At 46.7% G+C, this 16,683-nt stretch overlaps 1 protein-coding gene across 1 annotated transcript in view; it reads right to left on the bottom strand.

The window, feature by feature from the left end:
* Positions 1-12,751, bottom strand: part of BRINP1 (BMP/retinoic acid inducible neural specific 1) — an 86,561-nt gene extending 73,810 nt beyond the window's left edge. The window contains exon 1 of the mRNA XM_061476480.1: positions 12,464-12,751. The gene's annotated coding sequence lies outside the window, so the exon portion shown is untranslated. The remainder of the gene's footprint in view (positions 1-12,463) is intronic.
* Positions 12,752-16,683: the final 3,932 nt, after the last annotated feature.

The following is a 16,683-nucleotide window of genomic DNA, read 5'->3' as shown; positions in this document are numbered from 1 at the left end:
GAATTTGTTAGATAGTTACTGTCAAAAAATGGATTGGGGAAAATTCAAAAGAATCAAGGTACATGACTGAGTTATTCCTTAACTTAAATGCTTCAGATTGAAATGTTTACAAAGTGCATCTAGAAGGAAATAAAGTGAAAAACAGTTATGAGAAAAAGTTATGCATTTCTGCATCATTTAAACTTTAGAAGTGATTTTCTATTCTCCTTTCCTTTTAGTCCCACATATAAAAGACTTTTCATTCTTCCCCCATGTCAATTATGTTTGAAAAGCTAAAATTCATTTTTCCCTCTTCCTTTTTTTTTGCTTCAGACTGACAAAAAAACCCAAAACCAAAAATGATTATTCACCTATCCCTACCAGGAATTACAATAACTGCCTGTCAGATCTTCATAGCAACATGAGGGATCACAGCAAGGCTGAAAGTCTGAGTTTAAGCTGATGATTTCATAGTCCTCTGCTCTCTGCATTCAAAGAAGAACTTACAGGGAAATAATTAGATTTACAGAAAAATAAATGAACAAATCCTTGTATCAAAAATGAGAGAAAAGTTCCCAAGAAATAATCTTGGGATTGGTTTTACTTTTTCCATTAGAAATAGCTGTATTTTCCTGATTTATTCTACAGTCACACCATCTGTTTTAACCATCTATTTCTCTGAATTATCTCTTTTCACTTCTCTGGCTTTCCTTTTATTTCATTTCATTTTCTAACATGTAACCAAACAAGCCTGAGGTTCGTACAGCAAATCGGAACATATGATGTCCAACTCCATCTGACATTGAGCAAAATTAAAAGCAGAACTCCCTGCAATCAGCCATCCCTGATTCAAACCACCAAAGTGCTCTTTGGATGAGACACAGACAGGCAAGGATGGGAACAGCATGTACCAGGGCTGCTGCTCCTCAGACAACATCTGGCATCTGCTCCTGATCTCTCAAGCACAGGACCCTGCTCCCAACCACGTACCAGCAATCTTTGTCCCAGAGGTATTCAGGGAAGCATCACCTGCTTTGCTTCCTTCATCCACTGGATTGAATGAAAATGAGGCCCCTATCTAGAAGCCAGCAGTCTAAATAAATATCTGAGTGTTTCTACGTTGCCAAAGAATTTGGCTCCTGCATTCATTCCTTAGTCATAAGCATTGCATTTGTATTAGTTTGCTTTTGGGGTTTCTTCAGGAGAAAACAAGCTTCCATTAAGAAGAAACTCAGTTCTGGGTGTATTTTACTTTCTTAACATCAGTTGTGGGCAATATGAGCAAGCACAAACCCTCCAATGGTTTACTGTCATCTTCCACAGTCCTTCAGTGCTATCCCAGAAGATAGAGCACCATCAAACCCGCACACACATGGGGCACAGAAAATGCTTCCTGAGCATCTTGCTACAAAAATAGTGTATTACTGAGCTGGAAATCAGCCCTCACATCCTTTCAAGAGCCTAGAAATTTAAAATTACACATAAAAATAAAATCCAGAGCGTCTCTCAGCTCTCCTGTTGATTTCCCCAGTTTCAAATCTTATTTATGGAGGTCTGCAGAAGAGCAGTAATGCTGTGCAAGGGCAGCAGAGTGTGTATTTGTCTGCAGGCCTTCTGTCCACCTCTATTATGGCACCCGAGGGAGGGTCATGCCCCCAGCATCACGATGTCCCTGTTATCTGAGACACGATAGGTTTGGGGACTGTAATTCACTGGTCTCAAGGCTCTACAGAAGAGCTCCCTTGGATGAGCAGCAGAGAAAGGGAGGGGAAAAAAAACGTGCCATGGACAAGATTTCTGGCTTCAAACTTGAAACCAAAGTAATGAGGAGCACTGCAGGAGAATCTACTGGTAACAAGGACTTATCAGCCTCTTTTGCTCTTCTTTTTAATGTAAGCAGCTTTATCATTAATTGCTATTTACTGCAAATGCTGAAGTTGGTAAAAAGACTAATATGCTGCACTGAAACAGCAGGTTTGATTCAGGCTTATTAAAGCACAATGCACACGTGTGTGTGCACACATACGCTTGCACACTTCATTTTGTGTTATGCAAGTCAAAGCCCTATATCTGTGTGCAACAGAATGAAACAAGATACAATTACCATATTCTTCCCTTACATATTCCAGTAAAAGGCCAACTTCATTAGTGATCTTAGGCAATGAGAAGAGAAATGAATTCAGGCCAGATTGCTAAACATTGAGCCATTTTGTTGGGGTAAAGGAGAAATGGATGAAATCCAGTGTTGCTTTTGCCCAGCGCTGGAAAGGTAAAGACTCAGCACTGCTGAACACCAGTCTTTGGGGGGCTGTATTTCCTGAGGACATAGGCTGCCAAATCCTTAAGGAAAGAAAAACCCACATTTTTCCTCATACCAAACTTGAAGCCAAGTTCTCTGGGTGGCTCACATCCACAGTGTGAGCTGGAGGGCTCAGACCGCAGCACTGACTGCAAGAAATTCAGTTCCTGTGCATGGGGACACATGCATTTAAAAAGCTTTTCTGAAAGGTATCAGCCTGAGTGACCTGCCCAAGGTCATATATAATATGTCAGTGAGCACTGGGATTGAACTATCGTGCTACAGTGCTGCTTTATTCACACAGTGCTGTTCCATCCCGAAACAGCCACTGCTCTCGGTCCACTGTTACCTTCCACTCCTTATCACAGCCTCCTTAGAGAGACATCTGTCCTGTGCTCCGTAAACCATAATATAACTACAGTCTTTTATTCACTCTCTGTCACCATGCAGTTTTATTACAGAACCCTGAATTATCCAGATTAGTCTACAATCTACTTATTCCTGTCATCCATTCTTCCTTTCAACCCTCGCCCCACCTTTCAGCCTTGTCAGTGTTTTAAGTCTTCCAGGTACTTGAAATGCAGTGACCATTCCGATTCTCATGGGGAAACCCAGTTGCATTTCACTGAGGCCAGTCTGCTGGGTTCATTTCTCTTTCAAATGCAGATGGTTGGAAATCAGGAACTAGCACTGGTCTCTGCAGTCACATTTAAACCAATCCTTCAAGAATACTAACACACAACTGCCATTTTAAAGCTCTGATCCCATTCTTGCCGTCTATAAAATTTTATTCCCTTCCCTTCTCTGCTCCTTTCATCAGAAATCAATCGTTCAGTAATGCAGGTAAACTGCAATCCTACCTCATAGTTATTTTCTTTTTCATGCATCTTTCTCATGCCTTTTGCAGAATGAAAGCTCTCCTGTCCATCCTTTCCCTTTCCAGCCAAGCCTGGAAGCACAGCAATCATCACACCTACACAACACCTCATCGGCAGATTTGCACCTGCTGGTCACATCTCTCTCTTGTTTGCACCCCAAGCAGCAAAGGAATCATTCATCCTGATGTAGCAATTCATCTTAGCATTCACACTTGCCTTGCCAGTAAACTTGGTATTCCTACCTTCCAGCTCCCCCCTCCTTCACCCACCACCAGTCACACATTTCTCAGGGTTTTATTCCATCTACTGTTTAGGCTTTCCTCATAGCCAACAGCTTTTCATCCTTCCCACCTTTCTGAAGGAAACTCAGTTTTATTACCCGTCTCAGCCCCAGTGCAGATGACACCATGGAAGAGGAATCTGCTCTCTGCTCACCTGGAGATGCTTACGGCCACTGGACAAGTGGCTCTCAGCAAGTACCACCTGTAGAAGCTGAATACCCCTGTCTATACACAACAGCCTGTTCTCTCTTCACACAAACGTGTCTTCATCAACAGGAAAAAATGGCTGATATGAAAGAAAGAGTATCGAGGAAGGCAGATTCTTCCTTCTTCCCACCAATAAGGAAGGCCCCAGTGATGGTGGAAGACCATGGACAGGATGCAGGACTGTGCCCAGCACAAGAAGGTGGACCTCCACGTGGGGGAGGCACTGAGGGACCCTCTGGTGCATGGGAACAAATGTGGGGAGGGGAGATTGGACACTAATTGGCTCCATAACTGAGCTCTCTCCACTGTTATTTCTACCAGGCTAGCTTGGTTAAATATCTAGATTTAATGCACACAGGACTTCTCTCTGTCTCATCCTTCCCATGTAAGCGTGGTCAAATTCCTTCAGGTGACATTTTACAAACACCTTGGAGGCTGATTTTCCAAGTGCTCAGCATACCCTACTGTGATATTTAATGTCCTGTTTTCTAAACATGTTCCATCACCTTACCATCGATGTCTTTCCAATTCTGCTGAGGCCAAGCCAGACCTCCTGTTCCTGCAAACTGAAATACTTCCACTGACCCTAATAGAATTTGAATTGATCCCTGAGCCTTGTGCTGCACTTTCTCTGATACTGAGCAGAATGGACAGCATTCCTTGTTTCTTTTCCTCTGTCTGGACTGTACAGTATAAAGCACAAGGAGACTCCAGGCTCATCTGAGCTCTGCACCGTCCTGCAGATCACAATGCTGATAGAGAAAACTGAAACGAGTGGCTCAGGGTCATTGCTGCTGCTTATAACCACCCATTTTATGTCCTACTTCAATATCTACTGTAATCAGTGAAATTACTTTTGTGGGAGTTGACACAGAAGAAGAGATTGTTGGATTGATATTCTGTCTGGCATTGATGAAAACCTTTTCATAATACCTTAATCCAGCACCCACAGAAAGCTATTTGCTAATCTCTTGCTGATTTAGCTTCTAGCAGGATCGACCATACCCAGTCACATTACCTGGCCAGCCATATTATCTTCTTTCTATGCAGAGAAAAGATGTCCTTCCTGACCCCAGAAGATGGTCATCTTTTGCTTTGAAGTGTGAGATCTGATTACCATTGTCCCAGATTGCAGAGCTGTGAGTGCTATTAATTGCTACCAAGTTACGTAGCCTTTTACACTTCAAATCCAACTAGACTTTCATCTTGGTGACATTCTGCAGCAGAGAATTGTGTAGCTTCACTATACACTGACGAAAAGGACTATTTCCTTTTAATTTGCTTTAAAAGTTGTGCCCTTTAATTTTGATGTGTCCCCTTGTTCTTGTATCATCAAAGCATTAAGATACTTCTAATCACTTTTTATTCTAACCTTCATATTAGAATTCAAAAGTCCCTTCTTACTCCTAGCTTTCCCAGACTAAACTATTATTTCCAGGCTTTCCTTATTTAACTTGTTAGTATTTATAAAGCAATTCAAAATATATTAATATGGTTCAATTATAACATCACTTCTGTTTTCCAGCCTTCCTTTTAATGTCTCAAGTGTCCATCTAATTTGCCATCAATCTCCATTGATTCTCCCTCTGATATGTTAGTCTTTATAATATACCAGGGAATATTTCTTCTGCCTTCCTGACCAGCATTTTCAGAACAAAGCAGCTGAACTCTGGCAGATCATAAACATGATTCACTCTGCACTTAGCATATATACAGATTTGCTGTTGCTTAGACTTTGATCCTGGAAACAGGTTTCATTATATGCATGGGACTGTAATTAAAAATTCATCTGTGTGATGCAGACTGCAGGATCAGGACCTTTGCAGTCATGATAGCACGGGCCAGCGACACTTGAGCACGCGTTTGAAAGCAAGCCTGTATGTGATACACTTTCAGCAATATACAAGTACTGGATTGCATACTCTGCAGAAGTGATTTGATGCCTACCCAGTCACAAATGGGGGAGAGATGGATGGTGAGAAATGTTCTCACCTTATCCTGCCCATAGGAAGTTGGAGGCACCCAAGGAAATCATGTGGTAACAGATCTAAATATCCCAAACAAAATATTTTTGCAGACAATTCATAAGTAATTCCATTGCTGCAGAGCAGTATGAAAACTAAAAACATAAAAAGGCTCAATAAAGACATAGTTATACCTACAAGATCTCAGATTCCTAGTGGCATTACACATGACAATCCCGATACAGCTACTGACTTTGCATGTCCCCAAACAGCTTAAAGGTTATCCCAGGAGCGACTGCATTCATCCATGCCCTTCTAATCCCTTCAGTGTCCTGCTCTCTTGGTTAGACCCCTTCCCAGCTTTTCCCAGTCTTAATAAGGCCTGATCCAGCTCCACCATGAAAACATATCACTCCTTCCTCCATGTCACTACCAGATATGCAGAGCAACAGTGATCCAGTTCTGATCGCTGTCTTTAAACATTAACTCTTTTCCCTCAAGAAGCAAATAAAAGGATTGATAAATATACATTACTAAATGCACAAAAAGGATTCTACCAAAATATTTACGAGAACTCATATTACCCCTATTAGGCTATTTTAAGCCAGAATCACACAAATTGTGGGAGAATCCTAACTGGTGCCTTTTCCCTGGCTGATTAGATTTATCTAGTCGCTGGCCTAAAATACAGTAAAGCAGCCCACCATCATTTTCTAATACTTTAGTTCTCTTTTAGGAGTGTGGAAATGGCAGATAAACACATTATCAGCATTCTCAGGCATAAAACAGCAAAGCCTGGAGTTGTTTTGCAGAAGCTACTCTGATTTTGGACAACATGACATAAGCAATTCTAGAAATAGCTGCTGGTCTTAAGGCTACATTGCATGTATCCTCGCTGCTGCTTCTTTATCTCTGTTCACCATTTCAGCACAAACATTATGCTGCCCTTTGCTCATTCTTGACTTGGACTTTCGCAGCATCTCTGAAGCATTCTTCAGTCTCACCTTGTACATCCTCAGCTTTCCCAGCTGGCTTGAAACACACCCTTGATTTTGACTGCAAATCTCAGCCAGCATAGAGCAGTGTGAGAAGTGTCTGCAGTAACGCTAGTATCCTCATTCTCTAGGCAAAGAGGTGGCGTGAGCCAGGAGAGACCCATAGCCACATATGTAACCCAGCATATGTCCAAAGGCTTTGCTTACCCGCTCACCATCTGTACCTGCTTGCAGAGCAGTCACATGCCGAAAGCAGGCAGACTGCTCCAGCACTGGTACCTGCCTCACTGCTGTCCGCTCCACTGATCCCACAAGTCCACCTGCTCATTCCGGTTCTCTCTGCCTGCCCAGAATCATCAGCCTTTTCCCTTGGGTCGCAGTTCATTCCCTTCCATCCTTCCTCTGTTTTAATTTCTTTGCAATTTTCTATCTATTGCTCTGAACTATTGAACAAGTCCCTCGTATTTATTCCTCTGGTCCTGAAGCTACACCTGGAATGTGCTGCCCACATGAGGCAATGGTTTTAAGGCTCACCCTCCCCATCCTCCATGCAGCTTTGTTGAGGCAGCATTCACAACTGCAGAGGATAAATTACAACAAAGGTCTCCAATGTTAGCAATGTATCTGACAACATCGTACGCAGCTCCAGGAGGGTAAAGAGATGGCTAAATGGGATCAGTTGTGCCGACTCAGGACTTCTGGCCAAAACTACATCCAAATTCATGATGGACACAGCAGAGTCTAGAGCAGAGGCCAGGTTCTAAATCATGCTCTAAATCAAACCCTAAGAAAGAGATCCTCACTCACCATGAAGCCAGTTAACTTGCTGGCTTCGACAGGCTGTGATGATTTACAGCAAGTGCTTCCAAGCTTTTCATGGGTACTCACTGTACATATTTCAGCTGTAATATGCATAGATATTAAAGTCCAAGCTGTAAGACAACCTCTCACAAGGCTTCAGGCTTTATCTTCTATAACCACCAGGTGAAAGAGCACACGTTCTATTAGGATAGCAGCGAGACAGGTTCCAAGCATGAAGACATTGGAAGAACCAGAGCTACTCTACTGGAAATCAGGCAGTGCAGAAGGATGGATAGGAGTGCGAGAGCTCCCTCTGCTCCTATATTCTGTTCCGATTTCCAGCAAAAAACCCTGGAGCAAATTGTAATTTCTAGAGCTTCTCTTACATGTGAGAAGCTCGCATGGCTTGGTTTGCAAGCTGTTGTGCCATTGCTTGGTACATGTCAGCCCAGAGCTGGCTTAATGTCATTTGTGAACCTCTGGGAGGAAAGATGTCACTGATGGCAATATTCCCCTGCACAGTGCCCACTGCTAACCCACAGAGAGAATTTGTCCTAGGGCTTGAGAGCCGTACTGGTGTTCCTGGCACCTGAATTTCTACGTCTGTCCAGCATTTCTACCACCAAAATAAACAGTGAAACAACAGTGTGAGTCTGGCAAAGGCTATTCACTCCTTCCTCCTCTGCAGGCCACCGTTTGAAGCTGTTGTAGATTATTTACTCTAATCAGTTGCTGCTGCTCTGACTTACTGTTATTTCTATTGCCAGTGTAAGAGGTGATCTATCAGCAGTGCAACTAGTTGTTTTCCTGAAGCAGGAGCAGAGAATCATGCATATGAGTCCAGGGCACTGGGGAACACTATGTCTACATTTAGAGGCATGCCACAGCCAGAGCTGCAGAGGCATCAGTACCGCCATGGGTACCACTCTTACTGTGGTACTCACCCAACACTGTGCTCCAGAGGGGCCTGTCAGCAGGCACAGCAACAGCGCTGTGCATAGCTAAGCTCTGTCAGCTGCATCTTGTAGGCAACAATAAAATGGATGTAGAGCACATGACTTCAGAAGAACAAATAGCAAAAATAAATAAGCATCTTTCTCCCCTGTGATGCTGTTGCAGGTCCTGCCTCAAGGCTGCAAAGAAACAGCTCACTGAGCAGAGGGTTGCAAAGGCTTAGATATGTTGTATTAAACTCCCCAACCCAACCACAGGAGGAATCCTGGGTCTGACTTTTAGCTCCTTTTCAAAATTACATGTTTATACCCAGTTTATGACATCTTCACTTAGGATCTGGTCCAGCATCTCTGAAGTTATCTTCAGCTCAATCTAAATTAGCTGATCCTCTGATTTCTGCGGTTTCTCCCATTCTTCCCTCTCACTAGTCCTAGCACTTCTTCCCTGAAACGGCACAGCTCAGCCTGTCAAGTCAGCATAGCTACCCTATACCTACTCCCCAACCCCAGTGAATGTCACCTCATTTGTCAAGTCCTTCTCTGCCCATGTTTGACTCTCTCCAGACGCAAGAACCCGGCAGATATACCCAGTTTCCTATTCCCCAGGCCTCTCTGCTTGATAGCATTTCCTTTCTGCACACCAATTACAAGCTATAAGCCTGCTGCAGCCCTGTCCAGCCCAGCTCCAGTCCCCATGGGTCAGCTGGCCACGGCAGTGCGGTGGCACAGCAAGCAAGGAAAAACCTCCCCAGCATCCAAGAACACCCTGGGGTACCACACACATCTTACCCTGACCCAGCTCAGCACCATGCAGTAACTCAGGATCCTGCTCTGGGTGGCAGCCATCTTCCAGGCAAGAGGAAGATTCACAGGATAGGACCACAATCCATGGGTCTGTTTAGCAGCCAGATCTCTGTGCATGCATGGATATTCTCCTTCTGGGAAGCTGCTCTGGAAGCAAACAGACCAAGGTCCTTGTGGCTGTTAAAAATCTCATGATACTTTTGCAAGAGGGATGGTGTAAATCAAGCCACAAGGCACAAGCTACTTAACTCTGGGTAATTTATATTCTGCCTCACTAAGTTCATCTCTGCACTTTCAATGCATGAAGTGATTTTTCACTTCCCCTGTAGTATTGGCTGGCACGGAAAAGCTGCTGGGCTCTGTCCCAGAAGTAGCTGCATTTCATCACCGGGTAAAAGATTCCTGCGTGCACCAGGCCAGATCCTCAGCACTCCCGCACGCCCCAGAGGGCCGGGAAGGATCTGGCCCGGACCATTCAGCTGCACCTGGGCCCCTGGGAGAAGAGAGCCCCGTTGTTATGCACCGCTCCCCCCCGTACTATTATTATCTTCGGCGCTTGGCTCCAGCGCCACGGGGCCGGGGGGGAGTCGGTCCCGCTCCGCGCCGCTGCGCGCCCGGCGCTGCATGGAGCCACAGTGCCCCCTACTGGGCCAGGGAGGTGCCGCCCGCCTCCCTCCGCGGGAGCGCAGCGCTGCGCGGTGGAGGAGGAAAGGGTGGTGGTGGTGCCGAAATCCCTCCCCTACTCCCTATCCACGAACGTGGTGCTTCGGGCTCTGCTGGCGCTCTCCATCCTCGCTTCCCATCTTCAGCCGTTTATTCCCCCCCCCCCCCCCCCAAGTAAATTTTCCCTGCCTTCCCTGCGTCAGCTGGATCGAGGGTGTAGGCTGAGAGCCTTGGATAAACTCTGGAAACACACATCCATGCCTGGAGGCAGGCACGGCTGCGCGGGTCTGGGCTGGAGCCAGTTTCTGCAGCGCCTTCCCGAGCAGCGCTCCCCAGGCAGGCAGAGGGGCTTCTGCCGGAGCGAGGACGGGAGGATTTGGCTTTGAACCGTTTCTGTTATGCAGACGGCAGTGAGGATTGTCTCCTGGCAGACCCGTCCTCACTTAAGGTTCAGCATCAGCCTTACACATACTCTTAATATAGTAAACAGCAGAGGTGAGGAGGGAACACAGAGCACCCTCCACCACCTCTTTTGGGATACGCTCTTCCTACAGCAAGCCCATTCCCCACACATTCTTCCTCTGAAGTTTTAACGCAGACTTTAGCCTCATTCTATCCTTGCACAGCCTCCTCACTAGGCCCCATAGAAAGAGAGGAAGAAGAGGAAGGTCAGAGCGGGGTGTTACTTAAATACATCTAACACCAGTGACAACAACCCCCTGCACATATGATGATGTTTCTGACCAAAGGGGCTTGCAAAGGCTCGGGGGTGTTGGCACTCAGAGGATGGGAGGGTTTTGCTCTGAAGCAGAGTAAGACTGAAGCAGAGCCTAGCACTGTATGTTTTAGCTATAGACGCGTATGTGGTTTTGCTCACACACAGAGAGAAGCAGTGTGGCTCCAGCAGAGCCCTTCCCATACTCACAGACTCCAGCTCTTGATCAGAGAGGGTGTGATGGATTTGGGATTGCCACCGCTGCCCCCAGTCCCTGCCTGCCACTCGCCTGCCTTTCGAGTAGTGAAATCAGCACTGAGTCCTGGGAACATGCAAAGAGCCATAAAACAGACGAAGACACACAAAACGTAGCAGCTTTTTCTGCTGAGTTGCAAAGAGCTTGAGAGTCAAGCAAACCCTGAATCAATGCCTGGAACTGACTATGAGGGAGAGGATGATGCTGGGGAGCAAACCACACACTGAGAGACCTGCACAGGAGACAGCGTGTGTATGCTCATATGAGCATCTGAATGTTTGATTCAGATCATAAGAATATCAATGTGGTTATTTCTGCATGCTACAGTGTGTTCCTGTGTAGGTCAAATACGTGTCTGAGTGTGGGGAACTGCAGAGCTTGAACAGGTCCTCGAATCGGTGAAAGAACGAGACCAAGATGCTGCGCTGAAGCGTGAGGGGGGGGGGACAGACTTGCGCGAGTTCGGCAGCATGTGTCCTGTGTGCTTAGCGTGTACATGCCTGCCAGGGACAGCGCGACTGCTTGTCTGTGTGGTGTGTGGGAGGGAGAGAGCCCGGGTTTGTCTGTCTGTCACTCACACGCAGATCTGATCAATCTTTTTCCTTTATAAGGAATTGAAAAAAATATATAACCCTTTCACATTTCTTACACCAAAGCCTCGTCTCCCCTTCACTCACTACCTCCTGCTCACCATTCCCAAAACACTTCTCTACAACTCTTAAGAAAGCAGCTTTACTGCCATTAACGAATTAATATGCACCCAGATGAGCAGCCAGGGTAAAGCATGAAGGACCCTCCTGTCCTCCCTAGTGCAGATGTCAATCACAAGGCTAAATCCATACATCAAGACTCCTAGCACTTGCTTCTCTCCATGAAGCGAAGACTGCATTTGGGAAGTGACAACCCCTCCCCTTCCCTACTCGCAAGTAAATGCACGGGAGGACTCTTCAAAGCCACACACTCACACCGGCAGCCTCCCCTCTCCGGATCATAACAGCCGGGCTACGCTGGACCCCGGGGATGATGCAATGGCGTGGAGGTGCCCTCCGGGCTCCCCATTCCCCCACGGACTGGAAAAGGCAAAGTTACGCTCCTCACCAGCCTCATAAGCAGCTGAGCCGGAGAGCACCAACCCCCTGCGCTGTGAGATGCAGCCCCAGGCATCGCTCCCCCCCCACCCGCGGCATCTCTTCCTCCCCCCCGAAAGTAGAGGCGAGCCGCCCAGTGTGGGATCCAAGGCGCCAGACTTCCCTTTTCGTGCGCGATTTGCTTTTGTCACTCGCGAAACCCGAGCAGCGGATTAAGCAGCGATGACACCATCTCCTTGGGGAGGGTCCCTGTGTCCCCCCCAGCCGCTCCGGGCTGTATCGATACTCCGAAATACAGATGGATCCTGGCTGCCTCTCACCCCCACTCGCGGCCAGCCCCCAGGGGCTGCGCCTTTCCCGGTAGGAACCGGTGCTCCCGGTACCGGCGAATCTTGGCCCCGCGCTCCCGCACACACTCGCTAACCGGGCTGCCGGACTTGTGCATCCCTCTGCCCGGTAACTCCACGCTGCCGGGGGCCCGGGGGAACCGAGGGGCCGTTACACAACGCGGCCGAGCAGGACCAGGGAGCCCGTCGGGAACGGAGCCGGTGCTGGGCTGCAGCCGCAGCGCTCGCCTTACCTGATGCTAATGTCCCTCTCTGGCGGAGATCTGATCGCCCGTGGGTTTTATTCGGCTCGGTAGGAACTTGTGGGAGAGCTTCTGTGTCCAGCTCGCATACTGGGTGCTGGGCTGATAATGCAGGCGTGAAAATCCTGGGGCTCTAGCAGTCCTTTTCATGCTCAGACAGAAAATCCCCTTCCTTGATCCAGATCGCGGGCATTAAGGGCAGAGGCAAAAAAAAATAAAAATAAATCCTTTTCTTCCCCCTCTTTCCCTTGTTTTTTTTTTTTTTTTCCTTCCCCCTTCCCTTATTCCCGCGCCCCCCCCTCTCTTCTGCTGCTCAGTTCGTAGCCATCGGGGGAAGGAGCAGAGGCAGCAGGGAGAATGGAGAGGGGGTTAGAAATAAAAATGAAAAGGGCTCCAGGAGGGAAGCGAGAGGCTGGGCTTGCTGCCGGGGGAGGGGCTTGGAGCGGTCTGGAGAGGATGAATGGGGAAGAGGGAAGCAGGGAGGAGCCCCAGCCTGGCCATCTTATTCTAAGTGTTTTGTACATAATTAGGGGAGGGGCGGGATGGGGAGCAAAAAGGAGGGACTTAAGCTCCGGCCAGACAGAGCCTGAGCCGCGGAAAGGGAGGATGACACCGGGAAGGGCCGCTGGACGGGGATCTAAACTTGTCTGCCCCTCGGATTTGGGGAGGGGACTGGTTGGATTCTAGGCAGCTCCTTCCATGTAATATTTATTTCTCCCTCTTCGCCTTCGATTTTCCCCTCACGGATCCCGATCCGCCGAGCAGGGAGCTGCGGGGAAACGAGGTGTCCCCGTCTCCTCCTCGCCTGGGGGGGTCTCGCCTCCCTCAGCGGTAGGGGGAAGGAGCTGCCGCCTCTTCCCCCACAGCCCCGAGCAGCGCAGTGCGGTTGTGGTTCAGCACCGCGGACAGCGGCGGCCCGGCGGGGCGGTGACGGGCGCAGCAGGCAGGGAGCGGAGCAGGGAGGGGACGGGCGATCCCCGGAGCCTCCTGTCCCGACTGCTCGGCTGGGTCTGCACGGCAGGGGTGAGAAAAGCCCCCCAGGGAAGGTTTGAGATAGGGAATGGAGGTGGGGATGCCTCAAGGACACGGCCCACCCAGGCGAACCTCAGCAGCTCAGTAAAGGCCACCCAACGTAGGCAGAGCACTTCACAGCTCCTGCCACTGTGTGAGGCTTCAAGTCAAGGACCCCTCGGACAAGTCAGGCACTGGCTGTGCTGACAGAGGGAAAAAAATCCACCACCTTCTTCAGGGGTGGCAAGGAGGGCAACAGGAGGCACCCTTCCTTTCATCTCCATTCCCTGGCCTGCAAGGACACTACGTCCTTCTCTCTGCAACTACAGAACATTGTCTTATGCTAAATCTTCAGCAAATCTTTCCAAAGAAGAATTAGAAGTTTGGTCGGACTCCAAGCTATACCAACAGGGCTGTAGCTTAGTTTATTGCAGTTACAGTATACCCAAAGTAGTTTTACTTTTTTCCAAGTGACTAGTCAGCCACAAAGCACCTTTGCTGGTAAAGCCACCCCTGATTCTGTCACACTGGCTTAAATGAAAGGCTGAAGTGATTCTCATAGATTCCCCTGGTACAAGGCCACAAAGGAACGGCTTACACCATGGCAGAGAAGATTGAAGGATCAGATCTTATGCAAAACACAAACAAGCACTTTTCACTTGTTTAAACATATAAATGGTGTTTGGGGTTATCACTAGTGTGTTGCTCCATTAGTGCTTGTGGCATTTGCCAAAAATGGAAGAGGAATCTTTCCATCCTATATGAGGCTGTCTGAAATCAAAGCAAAGGCTCCATGAGCAAGCTCTGGACTTAGCCAGGATTTATTGATTCAACTAATGCAACTGTACTGGGTGTCTTTCCTCACTACATCCAAGAAGGCCCTTGTGTGATCGGGTCCAGCAGGACTTAGCACCACCCAGCCTGATATTTCATACTCCCTATGAAGAGGGAATGAGAGAAAACAGGTGATACAATGCTCTTCAGGCACCCAAAGGTTTCATGACCCTAGAAAACAACTCAAATATTCTCTACAAAGTAACACCTTCTTCTTGTTCAGAGTCAACAAACTTTAGGACCAGTATCTTGCCTGGAAATAATAGTTGCTATCAATATAAAAATACAAGGGGAAAACACAAAACAAAGCAAAGAGTAGTTCTGCTCATCATTTTCCTGTCCCAGAATGTTTTCTCTCTATTCCCCCATTTCATACATACACTATCGCTTCCTCTCCCAACAGCTTTTACTGTCTCTGTATCAAAAGAGGATTATTTGGTGCATTGAGTATTCAACATGTTCTTTTACAGTATTGTTGTGTTCAATGAGCTTTGCTCATCTGAATGGACACTCACTGCATAGTCCACTGGTTTAATTTGCTGCTTTGGAAACCTAAGCAGGTTACAGCATATTTAACTGTGTGTCTGTTCTTATGTGTCAAAGATAAGGTTTCTGGATGTCATTTTAAAAAACAAAATTATTTCACTTCAGTAATTTTCTCTTTTCAGTGGTCTCTCTTTAGTCTTGGGTATTGCAACTCTCCTTCTCCCTGCAATGAACAAAACCTGGATCTTCAGCCCAAATCAGCAAAGCTCCATTGAACAAGAATTTCTATTTCTTCTTCCAGTAAGGACTTTAAGCTATTAACAGTTTTAGCATGTCAAATCCTCACTATCTTTTCCTCTTCTTTCAACAGTTGTCTTAAAAGCAATGCTTCGATTTTTCCAAGCTATAATATTCTTCCCATGAAATAAATAGAAGCTAGTCAATCACAGGAAGATACGAAGAGCAGAAAATCACAATGCACGTGGTATAAAAAGAGTCTACCAATTGCAAGCATGAGGCCCCCCAATATTACGGTTGTGACAAGGATAGGAAAACAGTAATTTGGACTGTCTAGGAGAAGTTCTGGAAGACATCACATGAAACAGATCTAGAAAGCAGAAAACAGTGTTCATGTTTTTTCATATAACAGCTGCCACAAAGATGAGCAAAATGGGTTTTCACCATGTACTCCAAATGTGTTGTGGGTGTGAATTAACTACAGTATTCAACTAGACACTGCAGAGTCGCTCACTCCCCATGGGGGAAGAGGAAAGGGTGAGTAAAAGGGGAAAAAGGGAAAAAAGGGCAAGGGGAAAAAAATGTTAATAACTGAAGGAGCACTAGAAGATGAGAAAGAAAAAGCAAGTGATGCAAAGGTAATCACTCATCATCTTCCATAGTTAGATCAATATCAAGCTGGTTCCCAAGCAAAATATGGCTAACCAAACTAAAATTCCCCCTTTTACCATTTTATTTCAGAGCATGTTGTTATATGGCATGGAATATCTCTTTGGTTAGCTCAGGTCATCCACCTGGTCACATCCCCTCCCAACCACCTGCATATCCCCCAGTCTATGTACTGGAGGAGCAGGGTGAGAAGCAGACGACCTCAATGCTGGGCCAACACCGTTCAGCAACAGCTGAGCACCAGCATGTTAACAACATTGTTTTGGTCACACATCTAGAACACAAAACCATGTGAGCTTCTATAAAAGACATTGACTCCATTGACTCCATCCCAGACAGGGCAGCACAAAGTGCCATTATCTAGTGCAAAAAGAGTGCCAACTACATACAGTAAATGCTTCACTTATGTTTGTGATACAGCTGCAAAAACTCGCTTTAGAGTCCCATGAGCTGATGGCCCTACCCTGAGTTCTTGTTACACTACCAGCAAACTTTTTCTTTCCACATATCCTGTTGTGTTGCCCTCCTTGAGGGGGCAGAATGTATTCTTGTCAAGGTTTCGTAGACTTCACTGTTTATCACAGGCTACAAATGGATTAAACTTGCTTTGTGAACATTGTATTGATATTCTGGAGCTCTCCCAGTCTCTTGTGAAATGTATTTCCCTTTTCTCCTCTGCAAACAATATCACAGTAAGTAGTGATCTCATTTAGGTTGTGCTTTGCATTGGTTGCAGAGATATCCACCTCCTAAACACTAACTGTATTCATTTACTGCTGGTATCCCTTAAAACATGGGTGTCTTACTGTTCACAAGGCAGGATGGGTGATAAAAAGGGCTGTGTGGCCAGGAAAATGCCAGGCTGTTTTGATGGATGATGGGAAGAAGTGTGGGAGTGGGCTTAAGCATCAGGGCTAAGAGGCAAGGAGCTAGCAGAAACTGTTTCCACCATCCGCAATGCAAGAGTCAAGGAT

Source organism: Pezoporus flaviventris, unplaced genomic scaffold (genome assembly GCF_033815535.1).
Source record: "Pezoporus flaviventris isolate CSIRO_AGI_PZ_B2104156 unplaced genomic scaffold, CSIRO_AGI_Pfla_v1 ptg000097l, whole genome shotgun sequence".
Classification (NCBI taxonomy): Eukaryota; Metazoa; Chordata; class Aves; order Psittaciformes; family Psittacidae; genus Pezoporus; species Pezoporus flaviventris.
This window is presented reverse-complemented; position numbering and strand designations above follow the sequence as displayed.